We start from the raw sequence: 20,637 nt of genomic DNA on the forward strand, positions 1-20,637 counted from the left end.
ACCCGCCAATACTGTCATGGAACGTGAGGGGTTTAAACTCTGCGGCCAAGCACACGACGATAAACGAAGTAGCCACGACGCACAAGAGCAGCCTGCTCTGCCTGCAAGAAACTAAGATCGATGTGTGGTCGTCGGAACTAGTTAGAGATATAGGCAGGGCTCAGCTGGATGGCTGCGTCGTCCTTCCCACCATTGGATCGCGCGGTGGGATAGCCATGTTCTGGGACAAGGGCTTGCTGGATGTTCAATTCCATAGGATCGGGCTGTTTTCAATCTCAGCCAAAGTGACCGTTCTCCAATCCCAATCTAGCTTTTGGATCACAACGGTCTACGGCCCTGCGGACGACGGCCGAAAGGATCAATTCCTGCAGGAGATGGCCACTGCCGCCCCGGGGACTGGAGAGCTCTGGCTCCTCTGCGGGGATTTCAACATAATTCTGGAAGCCAGAGACAAAAACAACAGCAACCTTAACATAAGAATGATGGGCAGGTTCAGACAAGCCATTGACAGCGCTGGTTTGAAAGAGATCAAGTGTAAGAACAGAAAATTCACCTGGTCAAATGGCGAGAAGACCCTACCCTCTGCTGCATCAATAAGTACCTATGCAACGTGCCATGGGAGATGCTCTTCTCAAAATATATGCTCATGGCCGCCTCCACTTCAGTGTCAGATAATTGTCCCCTCCCGCTCGCTTGCACCGCTGCGCCGCCCCAGCCGGCGCGTTTTCGTTTTGAAGGTTTCTGGCCCAAGCCCCCACGTTTCCAGGAGACGGTCACAAGGGCTTGGCAGAGACCAATGAACCACACCTGCCCGCTGGTGAGAATCAAGATCAAGATGAGAAGGACGGCCGCTGGCTTGAAGCTGCGAGTAAATTGCTAATTGGAGGAGCTCGCCTGAAATTCCACATTGCCTCAGAGGGGATCCTACGCCTCGACATAGCACAAGAGAAGAGAACCCTTACATAGAAGGAATCCCGCCTCAGAAAGCTGCTGAAAAACAGGGTTCTTGGCCTGGCCGCTCTGGAATGGGTCCGCAAGCGACAAGCCTCCCGTTTTATCTGGCTGAAAGCGGGAGACGCAAGCACCAAGCTCTTCCATGCGAAGATGTCATCGAGAAGAAGGAAAAACTTCATACATACACTGCTTTCTAAGGGCTGATGTCTACTACGCAACTTTAATCTTGTAGACTCGTGTTGGGCCTCCAAGCGCAGAGTTTTGTAGGACAGTAGCAATTTTCCCTCAAGTGGATAACCTAAGGTTTATCAACCCGTGGGAGGTGTAGGATGAAGATGGTCTCTCTCAAATGACCCTGCAATCAAATACAAGAAATCTCTTGTGTCCCCAACACACCCAATACAATGGCAATTTGTATAGGTGCACTAGTTCGGTGAAGCGATGGTGATACAAGTGTAATATGGATGATAGAAATATATTTTTATAATCTGAATAAATAAAAACAGCAAGGTAATAAATAGTAAACGGGCACAAAAACGGCATTGCAATGCTTGAAAATGAGGCCTAGGGTCCGTACTTTCGCTAGTGCAATCTCTCAACAATGCTAATATAATTGGATCATATAACCATCCCTCAAACTGCGATGAAAAATCACTCCAAAGTTCCTATCTAGCGGAGAACATAAGAATAAATTGTTTGTAGGGTATGAAACCACCTCAAAGCTATTCTTTACGTTCGATCTATTCAAGAGTTCATACTAAAATAACATAAAGCTATTCTTTCCGTTCGATCTATCCTAGAGTTCGTACTAAAATAACACCAAAGCAAATTCATATTCATAATACTCAATCCAACACAAAGAACTTCAAAGAGTGCCCCAAGATTTCTACCGGAGAAACAAAGACAAGAACGTGCATCAACCCCTATGCATAGATTACCCCAATGTCACCACGGGAATCCACGAGTTGAGTGCCAAAACATATATCAAGTGAATCAATACGATACCCCATTGTCACCACGAGTATTCAATTGCAAGACATATATCAAGTGTTCTCAAATCCATAAAATAATTCAATCCGATAACAACAAAATCTCAAAGGGAAAAACTCAATTCATCACAACAAGATAGAGAGGGGAAAACACCATATGATCCGACTATATTAACAAAGCCCGCGATACATCAAGATCGTGAAATCTCAAGAACACGAGAGAGAGAGAGAGAGAGAGAGAGAGAGAGATTAAACACATAGCTACTGGTACAAACCCTCAGCCCCGAGGGTGGACTGCTCCCTCCTCATCGTGGTGGCCGCCGAGATGATGAAGATGGCCACCGGAGATGATTCCCCCCTCCGGCAGGGTGCCGGAACGGGGTCTAGATTGGTTTTCGGTGGCTACAGAGGCCTACGGCGGCGGAACTTCTGATCTAGGTTAACCCCGCGGGTTTTCGGAATATTTGTGAATTTATAGGGTAAAGAGGGGTGCGGGAGGCCACCGAGGTGGGCACAAGCCACCTAAGCGCGCTTGGGCCCCCAGGCGCGCCCTGGTGGGTTGTTCCCCCCTCGGGGCACCCCTAGGTGCTGCTCTGGCCCATTGGTGGTCTTCTAGTCCATAAAAAATTCACAAAAAGTTTCGCGGTGTTTGGACTCTGTTTGATATTGATTTCCTGCGATGTAAAAAACATGCAAAAAATAGCAACTGGCACTTGGCACTATGTCAATAGGTTAGTCCCAAAAATGAGATAAAATGACTATAAAATGATTATAAAACATCCAAGAATGATAATATAACAGCATGGAACAATCAAAAATTATAGATACGTTGGAGACATATCAACATCCCCAAGCTTAATTCCTTCTCGTCCTCGAGTAGGTAAATGATAAAAAACAGAATTTTTGATGTGGAATGCTGCCTAACATGTCATGTCATATTCTTTTCTTTATAGCATGGACATTTAGACTTTTATATGATTCAAAGCAATAGTCTAGTTTTAACATGAGGACTTAAATACTCAAGCATACCAACAAGCAACCATGTCTTTCAAAATATCAATGCTAAAATAAGTTATCCCTAGCCTATCATGCAAAATCATTGATCCATTCATGAAACACATTCGCATATTAGCTACACTCAATGCTCAAGTACGATCATAGTGCCTCCTAGTTGGTGCTTTATAAGAGAAGATGGAGACTCAAATTAAAAATAAAAATTGCATAAAGTAAAAGAAAGGCCCTTCGCGGAGGGAAGTAGGAATTTGTAGAGGTGCCAGAGCTCAAAGCGAAAATTGAGAGATAAAAACATTTTGAGAGGCATACTTTTCCCACCAACGAAAACGACTTAGAGCTCCCAACACTTTCCATGCTAGATATATCATAGGCGGTTCCCAAACAGAAAATAAAGTTTATTCCTTTTTCAACCATACTTTCACTTTTCATGGCTAGCCGTATCCACGGTTGCCCTCCATACCAACACTTTCCAAGGAATTTATTATTTGACAACATAAAGTAAATTCATTTTTCATTTCAGGACTGGGCATCCCTAATACCTTTGCCTTACTCTCATGCAATGACAAGTGAATAAACACTCATCGTGAGAATAACACATCTAGCATGGAAAATATTGGCCACCCCTCACCGCCTCGCAAGCGGTACGAGCACACAAAAGAGAAATTTATTTTGAAAATTAGAGATGGCACATACAAATTTGCTTAGAACGGCAAAATAATACCGCATATAGGTAGGTATAGTGGACTCATGTGGCAAAACTGGTTTAAAGGATTTTGGATGCATAAGTAGTGATCATACACTACTGCAGGATGCTGCTAACGTGACACTACAATCAGAGACCCTTCGAGAAACTGTGTGCGATGCCATAATCGCAAACGGTGGTGTATGAAAACTGTCAGAAATGTATAAAACGTTTGCGATGACGGATGCATCAAACACGATTCAGGTTTTAGTTGCGTGTGCGATGAAGGGCATACGGTTCAGTTCAATTAACTGTCTGCGATGAGGAGGAACAAAAGAAACGGGCAGCCAGATGAAGGCGTGTGCGATTAGAGCATTCGGTTCACTCGGATGAACTGTTTGTGATTAGGAAACACAAAAGAAACGGGCAGCCATATGAAGGTGTGTGCGATATACAACATACGGTTCACTGGGATGAACTGTTTGTGATTAGGCAACACAAAAGAAACCGTCAGCCAGATCAAGGTGTGTGTGATTGAGGGCATACGCTTCAGAAGGATTAACTGTTTGCGATTAGGCAACAGAACAGAAACGGGTAAGCTAGATCAAAGTGTCTGCTATTGATGGCATACACTTCACATGGATGAACTGTTTGCGATTGGCCACAACAAACTGAACAGTTAGATAGATCAATGTGTGTGCGCTAGACAGGCACACCCATTCTAATTAAAAGAAGCGTGCGCGATGGTAATAACGAGTGCGCACGATTGTTGGAACAAGACGTGTGCTGACATTGCCTATTGCGGTGCACCCTATGGTGCAAACGCCACATACGCGGCCGAGAAGGCGTACGTGCCCACGTTACACCTTCCGGGAATAGTGCCACACTTATAACCGTCAGTAAAGTTTGAGCATGCGTCCCGTCACAATTTTTTTAGAAGAACAGGGAGGCCGCGTCCCGTCACATTCCAAATTGCAAACCTGTTCACACCGATCAAAACCTAAACAGTTTCCCACTTAGGAGCGTATTACTACGCGGTTATAAATACTACTACTCCAAGATGACTGCACATTCCTCCTCAACTCCTCATCCACAAAAAGTCAAAAACAAACAAGTCATTCATCATCGTTCCCTTGCGTCCGCCATGGCCAGCGTGAGTTCTGGGTCGAGAGATTGCCACCAGGGAGAGGCGAGCCTGGAAGCGGGAGCACGAGAGATGTCCCGCCTCGCCGCGAAAGCAGCCAACATGTCCCGCCGCACGGCCGTAGCAGCAGAGAGGTCCCTCCGCACCGCCGAAGCGGCACGGAGGACCCGTCGCGCCGTCGATGCAGTAGACTGGTCCGGCCGCGCCACGGAAGCAGAAGAGATGTCCCACTGCGCCGCGAATGCAGCAGAGATGTCCTCCCTCGCCGCGGCGGCCTGGGAAAATGCCTCGCGGGTAGGCGAGGACTCTTACAGGCGCATGCGGGCCCATGTCCTTAGGCAGATGGATCAGATCTCCAGGTGGGAGAGGTTGCAGGATGACCTGAAAGCCTCGTTTGAACAGTCTACCGACGTCATCCGGCAACTAAATGAGAGCAATGCGAAGCTCTGGGCCGAGCGTGACCTGCTGAGGGCAAAGATTGTCGGAAGTGCGGGGCAGCAGGAGTAGACCACTGCCTTGTTGAAGAGGACCGGCGTCATCGTCGAGAAACTTATGGACGAGAATGCCATGCTGCGCATCGAGCGCAGAAGGCTGGTGGAGGAATCTGTGGATGCTCTCAAGCAACATCTTGAGGACAAGAAAGAGATCGTCGCCGCGAAGACTAGTCCCGCGGCCTGCAGCAACGCATCAAGAAAGTAGAGATCAGCGAGCCAGATCATTGTCTTCCTTCTTCTTTTGCCCTTGTGTATTTCGGGCGTTGCCGCATCTGGCTTTTTTTAATTATGTTTCTAAATATGTAAGACAATTATTATCCACTGTCATCGTCCTTAAATTCATCATGCTTGCTATAAGTCGCAGTCAATGCTATATAGGTCCGTCGGATCTTACATCAAGATCCGTGCAAAACTTTCTTTTCAGATTTTCATTTTTCTCTCTTAAATCTCAGTCCAGTGAGACATATAGCCACGCCGTAGAACAGGTGCTCGGGCGCCATTAATGGAGACATTGGGAGGGAGGTGCGCGGCGGGTAGTGGTCAAAGGGCTCTCCTCCCGATGAGCACGCGCAGGGGTCTGATCGCACGCCTCCCGTACTCAAATAGCTACCCCGCACGGCACCTCCTATCCAATAAAAAAAGGGGACGCGTGGCCGCACGTAATTGGTAAGTCGAATGCCCACAGTTTCAATAATACTTGTGTTTCCGATTTGTAACGTGATAGCACTTGTTCCAAAATGACTTTGTTGATTGTTAATGTGTGGGCCTTCGCAAATCGGACAGAAAAATTACCACAACATGTTGGTGCCATGTCATGAGACCATGCCAAGTTTCATGATTTTTAGGCGTGTTTTGGAAATACAGGAATTAAAAAACCAAGTTTCTCAATCTTTTCGGCCGAGCCATGACGCCCAGATGTTTGAATTTCACTCCCATCTCTTGCATGGGACCTAGAAATTCACCCAAGGACACACATGTGATTTTTCAAACAACTTTGGTGCACTGGAGCCTGCGCTTGTAGTTCAAATTTGAATTATGCACATTAAATGCCCAGAAACTCAATTAATGTATAAAAAAGGCCAAACGAACCCGGAATAATTCCAGAATTTAGCATGATACTTCTATTTGGTCTAATCTGGCTGTGTAAAAAAATTTAAGGCGGGAGAAGGCAGTGTACGTATGTCGTTTCGCACACGAAGGTGACACGTTCCCTCTCAGAACCAGGAGCCTTCTTGAGGGGAGCTCCGGTTTGCAAGAAGCTTACACCAAAGCTTGTCCCAATTCGGCCAAAAAAAATTACCGCAGCATGTTCGTGCCATGTCATGACACCATGCCAAGTTACATGATTTTCAGGCGTGTTTTGGAATTACAGGAATTAAAAAACCAAGTTTCTCAATCTTTCCGGCTGAGCCACGACGCCCAGATGTTTGAATTTCACTCAATCTCTTGCATGGGACCTAGAAATTCACCCAAGGACACACATGTGATTTTTCAAACAACTTTGGTGCACTGGAGCCTGTGCTTGTAGTTCAAATTTGAATTATGCACATTAAATGCCCAGAAACTAAATTAATATAAAAAAAGGCGAAACGAGCCCGGAATAATTCCAAAATTTAGCACGGTACTTCTATTTGGTCTAATCTGGCTGTGTAAAAAAATTAAGGCGGGAGAAAGCAGTGTACGTATGTCGTTTCGCACACGGAGGTGACACGTTCCCTCTCGGAACTACGGGCCTTCTTGAGGGAAGCTCCGGTTTGCAAGAAGCCTACACCAAAACTTGTCCCAATTCGGCCAAAAAAATTACCGCAGCATGTTGGTGCCATGTCATGAGACCATGCCAAGTTTCATGATTTTCAGGCGTGTTTTGGAATTACAGGAATTAAAAAACCAAGTTTCTCAATCTTTCCGGCCGAGCCACGACGCCCAGATGTTTGAATTTCACTCCCATCTCTTGCATGGGACCTAGAAATTCACCCAAGGACACACATGTGATTTTTCAAACAACTTTGGTGCACTGGAGCCTGTGCTTGTAGTTCAAATTTGAATTATGCACATTAAATGCCCAGAAACTCAATTAATGTATAAAAAAGGCCAAATGAATACGGAATAATTCCAAAATTTAGCACGGTATTTCTATTTGGTCTAATCTGGCTGTGTAAAAAAACTTAAGGTGGGAGAAGGCAGTGTACGTATGTCGTTTCGCACACGGAGGTGACACGTTCCCTCTAGGGACCACGAGCCGAGGGAAGCTCCGGTTTGCAAGAAGCCTACACCAAAGCTTGTCCCAATTCGGCCAAAAAAATACCGCAGCATGTTGGTGCCATGTCATGACCCCATGCCAAGTTTCATGATTTTCAGGCGTGTTTTGTAATTACAGGAATTAAAAAACCAAGTTTCTCAATCTTTCTGGCCGAGCCACGACGCCCAGATGTTTGAATTTCACTCCCATCTCTTGCATGGGACCTAGAAATTCACCCAAGGACACACATGTGATTTTTCAAACAACTTTGGTGCACTGGAGCACGTGCTTGTAGTTCAAATTAGAATTGTACACATTAAATGCGCAGAAACTTAATTAATGTATAAAAAGGCCAAACGAACACGGAATAATTCCAAAATTTAGCACGATACTTCTATTTGGTCTAATCTGTCTGTGTAAATAAATTAAGGCGGGAGAAGGCAGTGTACGTATGTCGTTTCGCACACGAAGGTGACACGTTCCCTCTCGAAACCAGGAGCCTTCTTGTGGGGAGCTCCGGTTTGCAAGAAGCTTACACCAAAGCTTGTCCCAATTCGACCAAAAAATTTACTGCAACATGTTGGTGCCATGTCATGACACCATGCCAAGTTTCATGATCTTCAGCCGTGTTTTGGATTTACAGGAATTAAAAAACCAAGTTTCTCAATCATTCCGGCCGAGCCACGACACCCAGATGTTTGAATTTTATTCCCATTTCTTGCATGAGACCTATAAATTCACCCAAAGACACACATGTGATTTTTCAGCAAACTTTGGTGCATTGGAGCATGTGCTTGTAGTTCAAATTTGAACTATGCACATTAAATGCCCAGAAACTCAATTAATGCATAAAAATGCCAAACGAACCCGGAATAATTCCAAATTTAAACACGACACTCATGTACTAGTTGCATGTTCACTGTACGTAAATGTTCTAGAAATTCAAACACCATCCTTTCCCTCCGTAACACCATTTTGTCTTTCAAAACATAATGAAAAAAATCAGGTATACCACAAACAGTTTACTAGAAAGAACCATGTGGGATGCTATATAAAATATCTTGGTGCACCGTCTTGTCTGGCTTACGCAGGAAGCTTCGTCGTCTACAGTCCACCGTCCCCGCTTGAACTACACTTGCGCGCCAGTTTCTCGCGGCACCGAGCGAATTTTTTTGCCACCACGGAAATATCTATCTCCCCGCCCCCTCCCTCCTACCAAAAGCAACATTTCCACTGTTCCTCCTTGCTTTCCAAGTTCAAACCTTCACTGCCGCTTACTGGCAGCTCAACCTCCTCGCCGGCGACCCTTCTTCTTGCAGTGCCGCCTCCTCGCCGGCTACCCTTCTTCTTGCAGCGCCACCTCCTCCCCGGCGACCGTTCTTCTTGCTGCGCGGCCTCCTCGCTGCTGACCCTTCTTCTTGCCGCGCGGCCTCATCAATATGGTCAGGTAATCCACACCCCACCCACACCATCCTCCTCCTTCCCCGTCCCACATGCCCCGACTGACGGAGCGACACCTTCCACCGAAATCACTGCCCCCTACTCCAATTAAGCGCCGCCCACAGCCATTTTTGCTACCTCTTGAGCACTGCGTTGGTTTTCCCTTGAAGAGGAAAGGGTGATGCAGCAAAGTAGCGTAAGTATATCCCTCAGTTTTTGAGAACTAAGGTATCAATCCAGTAGGAGGCTACGCGCGAGTCCCTCGCACCTACACAAACAAATAAATCCTCGCAACCAACGCGATAAGGGGTTGTCAATCCCTACACGGTCACTTACGAGAGTGAGATCTGATAGATATGATAAGATAATATTTTTGGTATTTTTATGATAAAGATGCAAAGTAAAATAAAAGCAACGGAAATAACTAAGTGTTGGAAGATTAATATGATGGAAGATAGACCCGGGGGCCATAGGTTTCACTAGTGGCTTCTCTCAAGAGCATAAGTATTTTACGGTGGATGAACAAATTACTGTTGAGCAATTGACATAATTGAGCATAGTTATGAGAATATCTAGGTATGATCATGTATATAGGCATCAGGTCCGAGACAAGTAGACCGAGTCCTGCCTGCATCTACTACTATTACTCCACACATCGACCGCTATCCAGCATGTATCTAGAGTATTAAGTTCATAAGAACAGAGTAACGCTTTAAGCAAGATGACATGATGTAGAGGGATAAACTCATGCAATATGATAAAAAAACCCCATCTTGTTATCCTCGATGGCAACAATACAATACGTGCCTTGCTGCCCCTACTGTCACTGGGAAAGGACACCGCAAGATTGAACCCAAAGCTAAGCACTTCTCTCATTGCAAGAAAGATCAATCTAGTAGGCCAAACCAAACTGATAATTCGAAGAGACTTGCAAAGATAACCAATCATACATAAAAGAATTCAGAAGATTCAAATATTGTTCATAGATAAACTTGATCATAAACCCACAATTCATCGGTCTCAACAAACACACCGCAAAAGAAGATTACATCGAATAGATCTCCACAAGAGAGGGGGAGAGCATTGTATTGAGATCCAAAAGAGAGAGGAAGCCATCTAGCTAATAACTATGGACCCGAAGGTCTGAGGTAAACTACTCACACTTCATCGGAGAGGCTACGGTGTTGATGTAGAAGCCCTCCGTGATGATGCCCCCTCCGGCGGAGCTCCGGAACAGGCCCCAAGATGGGATCTCGTGGGTACAGAAGATTGCGGCGGTGGAATTAGGTTTTTGGCTCCGTATCTGGTAGTTTGGGGGTACGTAGGTATATATAGGAGGAAGGAGTACGTGAGTGGAGCAACGTGGGGCCCATGAGGGTGGAGGGCGCGCCTGGGGGTAGGCGCGCCCCCTACCTCGTGGCTTCCTGCTTGATTTCTTGACGTAGGGTCCAAGTCCTCTGGATCATGTTCATTCCCGAAGGTTTCATTCCATTTGGACTCCGTTTGATATTCTTTTTCTGCGAAACTCTGAAATAGGCAAAAAACAACAATTCTGGGCTGGGCCTCCGGTTAATAGGTTAGTCCCAAAAATAATATAAAAGTGAATAATAAAGCCCAATAATGTCCAGAACAGAAGATAATATAGCATGGAGCAATCAAAAATTATAGATACGTTGGAGACGTATCAAGCATCCCCAAGCTTAATTCCTGCTCGTCCTCGAGTAGGTAAATGATTCAAACAATTTTTTTTGATGTGGAATGCTACTTGGCATAATTTCAATGTAATTCTTCTTAATTGTGGTATGAATGTTCAGATCCGAAAGATTCAAGATAAAAGTTCATATTGACATAAAAATAATAATACTTCAAGCATACTAACTAAGCAATTATGTCCTCTCAAAATAACATGGCCAAAGAAAGTTCATCCCTACAAAATCATATAGTTTAGTCATGCTCCATTTTCGTCACACAAGAATGCTCTCATGATGCACAACCCCGATGACAAGCCAAGCAATTGTTTCATACTTTAGTAATCTCAAACTTTTTCAACCTTCACGCAATACATGAGCGTGAGCCATGGACATAGCACTATGGGTGGAATAGAATATGATGATGGGGGTTAAGTGGAGAAGACAAAAAAGGAGAAAGTCTCACATCAACGAGGCTAATCAATGAGCTATGGATATGCCCATCGATTGATGTTAATGCAAGGAGTAGGGATTGCCATGCAACGGATGCACTAGAGCTATAAATATATGAAAGCTCAACAAAAGAAACTAAGTGGGTGTGCATCCAACTTGCTTGCTCACGAAGACCTAGGGCACTTGAGGAGGCCCATTGTTGGAATATACAAGCCAAGTTCTATAATGAAAAATTCCCACTAGTATATGAAAGTGACAAAACAAGAGACTCTCTATCATGAAGATTATGGTGCTACTTTGAAGCACAAGTGTGGTAAAAGGATAGTAACATTGTCCCTTCTCTCCTTTTCTCTCATTTTTTTGGGCCTTCTCTTTTTTATGGCCTTTCTCTTTTTTTTATTACTCACTTGGGACAATGCTCTAGAAAATGATGATCATCACACTTCTATTTATTTACAACTCAATGATTACAACTCGATACTAGAACAAAGTATGACTCTATATGAATGCCTCCGGCGGTGTACCGGGATATGCAATGAACCAAGAGTGACATGTATGAAAGAATTATGAATGGTGGCTTTGCCACAAATACTATGTCAACTACATGATCATGCAAAGCAATATGAAAATGATGAATGTGTCATGATAAACGGGATGGTGGAAAGTTGCATGGCAATATATCTCGGAATGGCTATGGAAATGCCATAATAGGTAGGTATGGTGGCTGTTTTGAGGAAGATATAAGGAGGTTTATGTGTGAAAGAGCGTATCATATCACGGGGTTTGGATGCACCGGCGAAGTTTGCACCAACTCTCAATGTGAGAAAGGGCAATGCACGGTACCGAAGAGGCTAGCAATGATGGAAAGGTGCGAGTGCGTATAATCCATGGAACTCAACATTAGTCATAAAGAACTCACATACTTATTGCAAAAATCTACAAGTCATCAAAAACCAAGCACTACGCGCATGCTCCTAGGGGGATAGATTGGTAGGAAAAGACCATCGCTCGTCCCCGACCGCCACTCATAAGGAGGACAATCAAAGAACACCTCATGTTTCAAATTTGTTACATAACGTTTACCATACGTGCATGCTACGGGACTTGAAAACTTCAACACAAGTATTTCTCAAATTCACAACTACTCAACTAGCACAACTTTGATATCACTACCTCCATGTCTCAAAACAATCATCAAGCATCAAACTTCTCTTAGTATTCAACACACTTATAAGAAAGTTTTTACTATTCTTGAATACTTAGTGAAAGATCGTGGATGTCGCCTAGAGGGGGGGGGGTGAATAGGCGCTTTAAAATAATTACCGTTTAGGCTTGAACAAATGTGGAATAAACCTAGCGGTTAATTTGACAAGCACAAAACCTACAACAACTAGGCTCACCTATGTGCACCAACAACTTATGCTAAGCAAGATAAACAACTAAGTGATAGCAAGATATATGACAAGAAACAATATGGTTATCACAAAGTAAAGTGCGTAAGTAAAGGGTTCGGTTAAGAGATAACCGAGGCACGCGGAGATGACGATGTATCCCAAAGTTCACACCCTTGCAGATGCTAATCTCTGTTTGGAGCGGTGTGGAGGCACAATGCTCCCCAAGAAGCCACTAGGGCCACCGTAATCTCCTCACACCCTCGCACAATGCAAGATGCCGTGATTCCACTAAGGGACCCTTGAGGGCGGTCACCAAACCCGTACAAATGGCAACCCTTGGGGGCGGTCACCGAACCCGTACACTTTGGCAACCCTTGGGGGCGGTCACCGAACCCGTACACTTTGGCAACCCTTGGGGGCGGTCACCGGTACCCGTCAAATTGCTCGGGGCGATCTCCACAACCTAATTGGAGACCCCGACGCATGCCCGGAGATTTACACCACAATGATTGAGCTCTGAACACCACCAACCGTCTAGGGCGCCCAAGCACCCAAGAGGAACAAGCTCAAGGGCACCAAGCACCCAAGAGTAATAAGCTTCTCAACTTGTAACTTCCACGTATCACCGTGGAGAACTCAAACCGATGCACCAAATGCAATGGCAAGGGCACACGGAGTGCCCAAGTCCTTCTCTCTCAAATCCCACCGAAGCAACTAATGCTAGGGAGGAAAATGAGAGGAAGAACAAGAAGGAGAACACCAAGAACTCCAAGATCTAGATCCAATGGGTTCCCCTCACATAGAGGAGAAAGTGATTGGTGGAAATTTGGATCTAGATCTCCTCTCTCTTTTCCCTCAAAAACTAGCAAGAATCCATGGAGGGATTGAGAGTTAGAAAGCTCGAAGAAGGTCAACAATGGGGGAAGAACACGAGCTCAAGAGATAAAGTTCATTGGGGAAGAAGACCCCCTTATATAGTGGGGGTAACAATCCAACCGTTACCCCCACTTCAGCCCCACAGAGAGCGGTACTACCGCTTGCCCCTATAAGCGGTACTACCGCTCCCCCTCGTGGTACGGCCGCTGGGCCTAGAGCGGTACTACCACGGTGGCAGGGCGGTACTACCGCATACGAGCGGTACAACGGCCCCCACTGCCGTGGCCAGTACCGTAAAACCCGACATGAAAAAAGACCCGTCGAATTGAGGCGGTACTAGCACGAGACCCCAGCGGTACTACGGCTGGGGGCTACCAGTGGTACTACCGCTCAGGAGCGGTACTACCGCTTGTAGCACCCAAGCGGTACTACCGCTCCGGCCCGCGGTACTACCGCTAGGAAACCAAAACTGCCATAACTTCTGCATATGAGCTCCGAATTGAGCAAACTCAAGCTTGTTGGATAGAGGAAGACGAGTAGCATCAAAACAGCATAACCTCCAACCGAGAAGAGGCAGGGGAGGTATGCCAACAAATAGAGGAGTGAAACCTCCAACCGAGAAGAACCGGCATAACCTCCAACATCGAAAACATCATAGAAGATGCGAGTGAACTCCGTTTTCGATGAACTCGAGCTTGTCATCAAGATGACCATAAGCTCCAAAACTCACAAAGAGAAGAACCAAACAGGAACCAATAAAGATGATGCAAGGATGCAATGGTTTGAGCTCTCTATGAACGATACGATCAAGCTACTCATCGAGAACCCCCCTTGATAGTACGGCAATCGATCCTATAACTCGGTCTCCCACCTACCATTATGAGACCGGTAAAATAGAAAACCTATCAAGAGCAAACCTTTGCCTTGCACATGGTCCACTTGAGCTAGATGATGACGATCTAGACTCCCTCAAGTTGGACCACCTTTCTTGGTTGCGTTGGCTCGATGAAGACTAGTTGATTGCTCCCCCATGCTCCACTATGGGTGAGCCACTCTTCCGCACATCTTCACAGGTCCATTGTCACCACAATGAACGGCAAGCTTCAAGAATTTTATCTCTTCATGATGCTTCACTTGAACTTGCACACCGCAACCTAACCCCACAAACAACTCTCACGAAGATCATGGGTTAGTACACAAAGCGTAATTGACAATGCTCACCACACCATGGGATCGCTTGATCCCTCTCGGTACATCTTCTACGCTTTGTGAGTTGATCAAGTTGATTCACTCTTGACTTAGTCTTGATCAACCATGAATCTTTTCAACTCTCTTCATTTGGATGATGTCTTGAAGATATACATGAATGATCACACAATCTTCTTCTCCAAGACATGCTTGCAATAAGCTCAACTCTCACATGACCAATCTTTGGATAATTCCTTAATAACACCTTGGTCACCACATAAACTCCTTGAAACCAACACATGAACTTCAAGAAATGCCTATGGACAAATCCTTCAAATATAACTCAAGGCAACCATTAGTCCATAGAGATTGTCATCAATTACCAAAACCAAACATGGGGGCATCGCATGTTCTTTCACTTAGCATATTAGGATTTTTTTAAAGCAAATTGCCATGCTATTTAAGACTCTCAAAATAATCTAAGTGAAGCATGAGAGATCAATAGTTTCTATAAAACAAATCCACCACCGTGCTCTAAAAGATATAAGTGAAGCACTAGAGCAAAAACTATATAACTCAAAAGATATAAGTGAAGCACATAGAGTATTCATGTGGTGAATAAAAATATAGCTCCAAGTAAAGTTATCGATGGAAGTAGACGAAAGAGGGGATGCCTTCCGGGGCATCCCCAAGCTTTGGCTTTTAGGTGTCCTTAGATTATCTTGGGGGTGCCTTCACTAGTGGCTTCTCTCAAGAGCATAAGTATTTTACGGTGAGTGAACAAATTACTGTTGAGCAATTGACAGAATTGAGCATAGTTATGAGAATATCTAGGTATGATCATGTATATAGGCATCACGTCCGAGACAAGTAGACCGACTCCTGCCTGCATCTACTACTATTACTCCACACATCGACCGCTATCCAGCATGCATCTAGAGTATTAAGTTCATAAGAACAGAGTAACGCTTTAAGCAAGATGACATGATGTAGAAGGATAAACTCATGCAATATGATAAAAACCCCATCTTGTTATCCTCGATGGAAACAATACAATACGTGCCTTGCTGCCACTACTGTCACTGGGAAAGGACACCGCAAGATTGAACCCAAAGCTAAGCACTTCTCCCATTGCAAGAAAGATCAATCTAGTAGGCCAAACCAAACTGATAATTCGAAGAGACTTGCAAAGATAACCAATCATACATAAAAGAATTCAGAAGATTCAAATAGTGTTCATAGATAAACTTGATCATAAACCCACAATTCATCGGTCTCAACAAACACACCACAAAAGAAGATTACATCGAATAGATCTCCACAAGAGAGGGGGAGAACATTGTATTGAGATCCAAAAAGAGAGAGGAAGCCATCTAGCTAATAACTATGGACCCGAAGGTCTGAGGTAAACTACTCACACTTCATCGGAGAGGCTATGGTGTTGATGTAGAAGCCCTCCGTGATCGATGCCCCCTCCGGCGGAGCTCCGGAACAGGCCCCAAGATGGGATCTCGTGGGTACAGAAGGTTGCGGCGATGGAATTAGGTTTTTGGCTCCGTATCTGGTCGTTTGGGGGTACGTAGGTATATATAGGAGGAAGGAGTACGTCGGTGGAGCAACATGGGGCCCACGAGGGTGGAGGGCGCGCCTGGGGGGGGGGGGTAGGCGCGCCCCCTACCTCGTGGCTTCCTGCTTGATTTCTTGACGTAGGGTCCAAGTCCTCTGGATCATGTTCGTTCCGAAAATCACGTTCCCGAAGGTTTCATTCCGTTTGGACTCCGTTTGATATTCTTTTTCTGCGAAACTCTGAAATAGGCAAAAAACAGCAATTCTAGGCTAGGCCTCTGGTTAATAGGTTAGTCCCAAAAATAATATAAAAGTGAATAATAAAGCCCAATAATGTCGAAAACAGAAGATAATATAGCATGGAGCAATCAAAAATTATAGATACGTTGAAGACGTATCAATTTTACACGCAGTATAACATGGAGCTGAGTAGCATGCGGCCGCACGCGCGAACGAGGTTGCTATGGCCGACATGTGTGCCGACCGCCAGATCTTGGAGGAGCACCTCGTCTTCGAGGCCACCGTCGACACCGCCGCGCGGTTGTCTACTTTAAAATACAGTTCGTGATGTTTTCTCGAGGCCACCGCCAGTGCCTTCTAGTGATTTGTCCTCTGTAATGTTAATATGCAATCTGATGTTCAGTTAACAGTTTGGTCCTCTGAAATGTAATGTTCAGTTAACACTTTGGTCCAACAATTGCTACATTTCGTAGTACTATTCTCAAGCATTCTTTGTTTTGTTAACTGTCTTATCTTCTAGTACATGTTTCTATTCTGCAATGTCGTGCTCAGTTAACTTTTTTGGTTCATTTGGTCTGCTGTCCATTTAACTGTTTGGTTCACTTCTGCAATTTGATTTTCATTTGCTGTGGGTACAATTTTGTATTGTTATGCATGTGACACCAATCGAATTTGGCTGTACTCAATACATATTCTACTGATAGTATGGCAACTCTCAGTTAACCTGATCAATATCTTTCTTATGTGTGTTGCAGGGAAACAATGGGAGACACTGCGGTTTACCATCGAGGTTTGTTCAAGCAGGGTCCTTTGGCTAATAGCACATTATTGTGCAGTTGCAGGAATCATTCTAATATTTAGGTTTCTTACAATTTGGTCTTGCACATGTAGGTCCTGCTGTCAGAGGCTTAGACCCACTGTTCGACCCATTTTGCATATGGGGAAATGAGATGTCCATGAATATTAGTCAAGTCAAGAAACTCGGAAAGATTGTTAGGATGAAGAAACTTGCGACGAATAACAGCAAGATATTTGTTTGCACAATGAAGAAGACATCAGTCAACTATAGGATGGTACCAACTATTTTACCTTGTTTTTACCCCTTGTGCCATTTCAAAATTTACAATAGCGATTTATGCATAGCTTTGTTTTCAGTACTTTTCAAAGCAGTTCACCGATGATTACCTCTCAAACCACCTGCATGGTCAAGAGGCGAGGAAGGTATTCATTCAACACCCACGGTACAATATTGAAGTCTTGCTGAAGAGGACGAAGGTTGGGCGGGCAATTATCCATAGCCACTGGCCTAAAGTTGCAAGGACATTCAACATCACTGAAGGCTCAATATTTGCCTTCCGCTTCTGCAGTTTCCCAGATGAGATTCATCTGTCTATTTACCATGTATGATGCTACATTCCAAAGGTTTTTGATGCTGCATGTGAAACTTGGTGCTGTTGTGTAATGGCGTAACTAAGTGCCGAAGCTATCTGATGTAATTCGATTATGAAATCCTGGTTGGTTTTATACGGATATGAAATATCTGGCATGTTTTATAAGAAATAGCAGTTTGATTAGTACATGGATTATCTATAATAGGCTAGTTACCCTGCTTATTAGGGTTTTCTATTGCAAACGGTTACTCAGACAGCACCGTGGGCGATGAACTCAAACAACCCGCACGGTTTCTAGAAAGTAGTCATGTTCGATCAACTAACAATCACACACGGGTTCCGGCAGCGAACTGTTTGCGTTAGGCCACCTTGCACAAACGTTTCCTCACAAAGAACTGTGCGAGATGTACATACCTACGGAAATGATTTTCTGGGATTCACCGTGTGGGATGTACATACCTACGGAAATGATTTCTAGGATTCACCATGTGGGATGTACATACCTACGGAAATGATTCTGGGATTCACCGTGTGGGATGTACATACCTACGGAAATGATTTCTGGGATTCACCGTGTGGGATGTACATACCTACAGAAATGATTTCTAGGATTCACCGTGTTGGATGTACATACCTACGGAAATGATTGGGTTTCCATGCCTCGCCCGATCGCACACGGCCCCAGCCTGGGTCCCACAAGGGCCTATCCCCGATGATTTCTGGGTCATGTGGGAAGGACCCCCTATCGCCCACACTCACTTGGCGACGGTTCCAAATGCCGTCACGGAAAGGGGTTTTAAACCGTTTGTTTAGGACGTCGCTGTACCAGTGATACTTAGTGCAAAATGAAGGCTAGCAAAAGATTGGGAAGCGACCAACCAAGAAATGAATAATCTCATAAGCGAGCATTAAGCATAATTAACACCGAATAATGCACCACAAGTAGGATATAATTTCATTGCATAACTATTGACTTTCGTGCTTGCATAGGAAATCACAAACCTTAACACCAATATTCTTACTAAAGCATAATTACTCATCAACATGACTCACATATCACATCATCATATCTCAAAACTATTACAAGGAATCAAGTTTATTTTGTCCAATGATCTTCATGAAAGTTTTTATTATATCATTCTTGGATATCTATCACTTTGGGACTAATTTTCATCTGTTGCTTTTGATAAGCTCAAACAAATATAAGTGAAGATCATGAGCATAATATTTTTTTTCTCTCAAATTAATTTAAGTGAAGCAAGAGAGAATTTCTTCAAAAATACTAAAGCACACCATGCTCAAAATGATATAAGTGAAGCACTAGACCAATTCCACAGAAAAGAGCTTCGTTGACGGGATGTGAATGCCGCTTACTTAGCCTCCCTGGCAACTATTTGAGGACTCTATTTTATTTAAAAAAATTCAGATCTAAGTACTTTATTAAAACAACAAGCAAAACAAAATAAAATGATGATCCAAGGATAGCACACATCATGTGAAGAAGCAAAAACTTAGGCTCAACCGATACTAACCGATAATTGTCGAAGAAAAAAGGTGGGATGCCTGCCGGGGCATCCCCAAGCTTAGATGCTTGAGACTTCTTGAAATATTATCTTGGGATGCATTGGGCATCCCCAAGCTTGAGATTTTGTGTCTCCTTAATTTCTCTCATATCACGGTTTTCCTAAATCTCAAAAGCTTCATCCACACGAAACTCAACAAGAACTCGTGAGATAAGTTAGTATAAACCAATGCAAAAACCTTATCATTCTCTACTGTAGCAAATCACTAAAATTATTATTCAACATTGCATACTAAATGCCTCTGCATATTTAATACTCCTATCCTCAAATAGAATCATTAAACAAGCAAACATATGCAAACAATGCGAACATAACAGCAATCTGCCAAACCAGTACAGTCTGTAAAGAATGCAAGAGTATCAATACTTCTTAAACTCCAAAATTATGAAAATTTTACCCCACTGTAGAAAATTTATCAGATCTCATTTTGCAAAAAAAACAATATTTTATCACATTCTTACTTTTCTAGGGAATTTTTGCAACATCGATAATCTTTCTGTTTTCAAACAGCAACATGTAGACTTGCAAAATAAGCATAGTAAAGGCTATGAATGCCACTTTTATTGAAATAAAAGATGCAAAACATTATTCTAAATAATAGCATGCAAATCCTAACAAAATAAAATGACGCTCCAAGTAAAACTCATATCATGTGACGAATGAAAATATAGTTCCAAGTGAGGTTACCGATAATGTTGGAGACAAAAGAGGGGATGCCTTCCGGGGCATCCCCAAGCTTAGCTGCTTAGATATTCCTTGAATATTACCTTGGGATGCCTTGGTCATCCCCAAGCTTAGGGTCTTGTCACTCTTTATTCTCCTCATATCGACATCTCACCCAAAACTTGAAAACTTCAATCACACAAAACTTAACGGAACTTTGTGAGATAGGTTAGTATGATAAAGAGAAAACCATTTCACTTTTGGTACTGTCAAAGACAAGATTCATAATTGTTCTCACACAATGCCTACTGTACCATATCATTTCCACAATTTGTTTGAGCAATATAAGCCATGGAAATTAGAAAAACAAGCAAACTATGCATTGAAAACAGAATCTGTCAAAAACAAAACAGTCTGTAGTAATCTGTACTCCAACCATACTTCTGCTACCCCCAAAAACCTGAAAAATAGGAAAACCTGGGCAATTTGTCTATTAATCTTCTTCAAAAAGAATCAGCATTTTATCACGCTTCTGTTAAAAATGAGAATTGTTTTCCTGAGCGCAAAAGTTTCTGTTTTTCAGCAAGATCAAATCAACTATCACCGTAAGCCATCCCAAAGGTCTTACTTGGCACTTTA

This window comes from Triticum aestivum, chromosome 3D, assembly GCF_018294505.1.
Source record: "Triticum aestivum cultivar Chinese Spring chromosome 3D, IWGSC CS RefSeq v2.1, whole genome shotgun sequence".
Classification (NCBI taxonomy): Eukaryota; Viridiplantae; Streptophyta; class Magnoliopsida; order Poales; family Poaceae; genus Triticum; species Triticum aestivum.